The sequence below is a fragment of the Perna viridis genome, chromosome 2 (assembly GCF_037379345.1).
Source record: "Perna viridis isolate PV_CMFRI_1.1 ecotype Kerala chromosome 2, ASM3737934v1, whole genome shotgun sequence".
NCBI lineage: Eukaryota > Metazoa > Mollusca > Bivalvia > Mytilida > Mytilidae > Perna > Perna viridis.
The window spans coordinates 4791763-4797762 of NC_142446.1; positions in this window are offsets into that span (position 1 = coordinate 4791763).

Consider the following 6000-nt stretch of genomic DNA (forward strand, 5'->3'; position numbering starts at 1 on the left):
GTAAAACATGGCTGTCGTTGCTATTTTTAGACCACAGGGGTGAAGTCACCAATTTCTAATTATATCTCAAATACTATAAAAAGTACAGGAAAATTATATGAGACCATCTTTCTTTACCTTGGAGAGCTTTATTAACGTCTCCATTTGGTCAAAGTTGTAGGGTGACTCCTTGCTAGAGTTTTTGGCCGTGAAAGGTGAAATGACGTTATTTGCAGTTTAAGCCGATACCTTGAAAACCGTAATACACAGGAAAACTAAGTTTCCATTTATGTAATGATCTCCAAAATAACGCCAACAAAATGGAATGAATTGGGTTGAAGTTGTATGATGACTCCTTGTCAGAGTTATTGCCCTTGGAAGGCGAACATTGAACCAGTTGAGCGAATAGGCTTCAGTGACCCTCTAGTCCCAATGGTTACAAATAAAGTGGGAAAATATTAAGCGCGTTGTGAATACCATCAGGACTTCCGGCAAAACTATAATATCATCGGCATACAAAATGACAAATAGTAAGAGTAAAATCGCCTAGATCATGCACAAAATGCAACAGAGAAAATAGGAAAAGACCGTTCAGAAAAGTAAAATAGACAACATTTTCTAGAAGAAGTTGAATCATTTAACTAAAATACATATACAAGCTCGCGTTGACTGTATGCCTTGGAATAATGTGAAAATGCACGTAATAAAAACATTCAAATAGGCTATTATATTGCAAAACTTTCTAGATGACTATATGCACAAAGCATAATACGTGAACATTCTTCGCCTTGCATACATATTCTAAAGAAGGATCTTTTAATAAGATCGGTACATAAAGTGGGTTTACCAGAATTTTATTTAATTTTTGCTTTTCGTTTAGAAAAGACTGAATGTCGCTCTAATTTTACTGTAATAATTTTGTTTTAATTCCAAATTTATGACTTTAAAGCTATAATTGGCAAAGTAAAATCCAATGAAAGTAAAAGTAATAGATTTTAATGACACCTCATATGGTTGAATGTTGAAATGATCGTTTTTAAAGGTGTGTCGTGTGGAATATATTAGATCCGAGATACGTGATCGTGCAAATAATAACAATGGTGACAAAATGCTGTTTATGAAACCTTATAAACCATTCCAAGTACGCATTGTTGGTAAACAAACAGAACAATTACTTAAGGATTTATTGTGGTCACCTGTAGTAACTATATTTTGTTACCAAGCGATATATATAGACCTGAAATAAGAACTTTTAAATTGGTTAGCAAATAAAAGCAGGAGGATGTCAACTTGAAAAAGAAAACTTTCTACGGGATAATACAAATATAAATGCACGTTTTCAATGTTACAAAACTACATATTGTGTCTTTTTCATCACGGCAACGAATTATACGTCTATCATAGCACGGCAACGAGTCATACTTCTATCATGGCACGGCAACGTCTTATACTTATATCATAGCACGGCAACGAGTTATACTTCTATCATAGCAAAACAATGTGTTATACTTCTATCATAGCACGGCAAAGAGTTATACTTCTATCATATTACGGCAATATGTTATACTTCAAACGGAAGATACGTTAGTGACAGAATGATGTTTCTGGCATATGTATCTACACCAAAGCCATCCTAACAAATGCTTACCGCCTATACCTGTTAAAGTTTGCGCTTTATTTTGACTTTGAAGCACGTATAGCCAATTTTCAATATTAAATGGAAAACAATCTAATATTTATATATGCCATTAAAACTCTTAGATGATTGAATTTACAGTGGTTAGCAAATATTGCCAAATATCGCCGTGGAATGTAAGCAAACACTCTTTCTTTTAAGTAGATAGACTCGACAGGACTCGAACAGAAAGATCTGATTCAACAGTATGGTTGACCGTTTATGACAGTTCACTGAATGATTCTGAAGAAAAAAATAAACGTTTTATCATCGTCTTCCCCGCTATGTTATTCAAGTCGAACATAAAATCAGACAAGATACTAGACGCAACAACATTTTTTGTATTGCTGGGGCACCACTTTGATAAAATTGGAGCTTTGATGACTATGGTAGATTTTTCTGCCACTTACTTGCAAGATAATTAAATAAACTTGTTAGAAATTTAAGTTAACTTTTCAGAAAATATTATCTGGTTAATAGACCTTTTTATGGCAATCTCTGTCAACCAAACGTAACATAACTATATGCCATGTCGATAATCTGTCAACTTGATATAATTATCTGTCCTAATACTTATCTGGTACGACATAATAATCTGGATAATTCCACGCCAAAGCCCGACACTGATCATATACCATATACTCAAACACAAGCAAGCCAACGCCCGACACTGATCATTTACATTATACTCAAACACAAGCAAGCCAAAGCCCGACACTGATCATACACCATATACTCAAACACAAGGAAGCCAACGCCCGACACTGATCATATACATTATACTCAAACACAAGCAAGCCAAAGCCCAACACTGATCATATACCATATACTCAAACACAAGCAAGCCAAAGCCCGACACTGATCATATACATTATACTCAAACACAAGCAAGCCAAAGCCCAACACTGATCATATACCATATACTCAAACACAAGCAAACCAAAGCCCGACACTGATCATATACCATATACTCAAACACAAGCAAGCCAAAGCCCGACACTGATCATACACCATATACTCAAACACAAACAAGCCAAAGCCCGACACTGATCATATACATTATACTCAAACACAAGCAAGCCAAAGCCCAACACTGATCATATACCATATACTCAAACACAAGCAAGCCAAAGCCCAACACTGATCATATACCATATACTCAAACACAAGCAAGCCAAAGCCCGACACTGATCATACACCATATACTCAAACACAAACAAGCCAAAGCCCGACACTGATCATATACATTATACTCAAACACAAGCAAGCCAAAGCCCAACACTGATCATATACCATATACTCAAACACAAGCAAACCAAAGCCCGACACTGATCATATACCATATACTCAAACACAAGCAAGCCAAAGCCCGACACTGATCATACACCATATACTCAAACACAAGCAAGCCAACGCCCAACACTGATCATATACATTATACTCAAACACAAGCAAGCCAAAGCCCGACACTGATCATATACCATATACTCAAACACAAGCAAGCCAAAGCCCGACACTGATCATATACCATATACTCAAACACAAGCAAGCCAAAGCCCGACACTGATCATATACCATATACTCAAACACAATCAAGCCAAAGCCCGACACTGATCATATACGATATACTCAAACACAAGCAAGCCAAAGCCCGACACTGATCATATACGATATACTCAAACACAAGCAAGCCAAAGCCCGACACTGATCATATACCATATAAACAAAATTGCTCATAATGTCTAATATAAACAATTGGAAAGTTCAAATATTTAATACACCTAAATATTTAAACTATAGAATATATGTCTGGATTGGATTTGGAAAAGTTTTTAGCTGCACTACCATTTGATTTAAGATGTAAAAATGCAGTTGTCAAAAGTTACCAACTGAAAGTTGTATATTTTTAGTATAGATAAAGACCAGAAAGAGTCTGTGATTTATGTAATAAAAAGAATCGGGTGATGAATTTCATTACATATTCAATTGTACTTTTTTTCAATAATGAGACAGAAATGTAAACATTTACCTGCAGAATGTGGAATTATGTAAATTCAAACTATTAATGGCTTCACTGAATTATTGACTGGTAAAGATAAATTCATTCATGTTGGTTTAGCAAAACTAAAAGGTTTCGAGTGTCAAGAGTAATTTACTGAACATATTGTAAAAATAACACAAATATTGTGCATGAATAATAAATATGCATCTTTCGCGTGTTGCTCTGGCCTGACTGGCGTAGATTCAGAGAGTTTGGGAAAGGAGTTCCAAGTACAAGAAAAAGGGAATTTCCAACGTATAACATGTATTTACTCATTTTATGGCCAAAATTAATTGACTTTCTGTTCCTTTTTAAAAGCATTATGAGCATTATGCTATGCTATCATCATTCAAAGAACCCTAAATATTTACTGTTGATGAGTTTGTTGCCAATTATATATAGAATGTTATTCAATGATCTTTATATTTGTCTACTATAAAAATCCTTGATTTATTGTTGATGAGTTGGTGACTAAAGTGTACGCTTGTTCTTACAATCGTCCATTTACTGGAAAATAAAGTTATCAATTTTATCAATCAACAAAATTATAAGACGTGTCCTGGACGAAAATATTACCACTCTATATAAATGCAATGACATAAGTTGTGCTTTCACAGTGTAGGAACGGAAGTGTACAATTCTGCTGTGTATCACATAAATGCGTTCAACATTTGTATATTTCGTACAGTCATGTTAGTTTTTTTGGTTGATACATTTAAAAATATCTCTTTAAAAACAGAAATTTATATAATAAATGTAATAATTACCTTTCAAACTGAATGTTAACTTAGAAAAAATCAAAATGCATCAATCACATACTAACTCTGAGAAGTAAAACCACGAACAAAACCATTTAATCTACCATTTTACCTTCTTCCATTTCTTGCATGTATCCATTTTGTAATCATTCCTCTTTATTTTAAACATAAACCCTCAGGTTTTCGTGAAATGTGTTCTTTACTCAGACACCCATGTTTTCATATCTATACTGTCCAGCCTCCTATATCCAATGAAAAATATATAGACGACACTCACAGTACTATGCTACAGAGAAAAAATGAAACTCTGAAATAATACTGTGTGTATGCTATATACTGCCCATGGTTTATAGACGATATGGTATATGGCGGTTGGTTAGCTCGTTATGGCTTGACGCGATAACAAAGATGGCATGGCATTATCCATATAGGCTCCGGTATCACCCCGTATCATGTCGAGGGATGATACCAGGGCTGGTCAATGTGGAAATGCCATGTAATGATCTATTTATCACGTATTTTGAAAAAAAAAAGGTATAATGAATTTAGTTTTGTTCCACTGACAATGTTGAAATTGTTTAATTCTAGTAGATCATTTTTCATATCAGCCATGGATGATCTTGCAGTAATTTGTGGTTTTCCTTTTTGTGTCATGGTTTATCATGTCGTCGATGATTGGATAAGTGTCATCTTCATTGATTTCATCCTTTCAAATGCTCTTGTGAGGGTCAGATCGCGAGGGTTGCCCGAGCTAATCTGACTGTTTCGAAGCGACTACAAATAAATATGTTAATATTTTCGGCAATGTTTTTTTTGGTGCAAATGTTTTTTTTGTCTAATTAAAACATGCGAAATTTGTCCAAAATATTTTTTTTATTATGGTAAACCTAGATGCAAAGATATAGCTCTTGGTAGAGATTAATCATACTTTGTAAAAACTAATTCCAAATCATCTTCCAAATATATAGAAGGAGATGTTTTTAAAATGCTGGAATTTTTTATCGACAACATATTTGTCCAGCATGGTGGACGCGTTTTTCAACATATGGTCGGAATTCCAATTGGAACAAATTGTGCTCCTCTACTTGCTGACCTATTCCTTTACTCTTATGAGGCTGACTTTATAGCTGATCTGATCCGAAAGAAAAACACCGTTTAGCTAGATCCTTTAATTTCAGTTTCCACTTTATAGATGACGTATTATCGTTAAACAATCTTACTTCGGGGATTTGATACATCGAATCTATCCCAAACAACGAGATAAAGGATACTAAAGACACTGTGAAGTCAGTCTCATATCTACACCTACACTTAGAGATCGATGGTAAAGGAAAACTATTTACCAAACCTTACGACAAACGTGACGACTTTTCAGAATTGTCAACTTCCCTTTCATTCGTGACAACATCCATTCAGCAGTGGATCGTTACGGTGTATCCATCTGCACTATGAAAACTGATTTTTTTTTCAACGTGTCATAGTTTTCTTTCCTCTTTCGTCTACCCCGGACGACTTTTTACGAGCAACTCGGCGGATGTTTCTAGAAA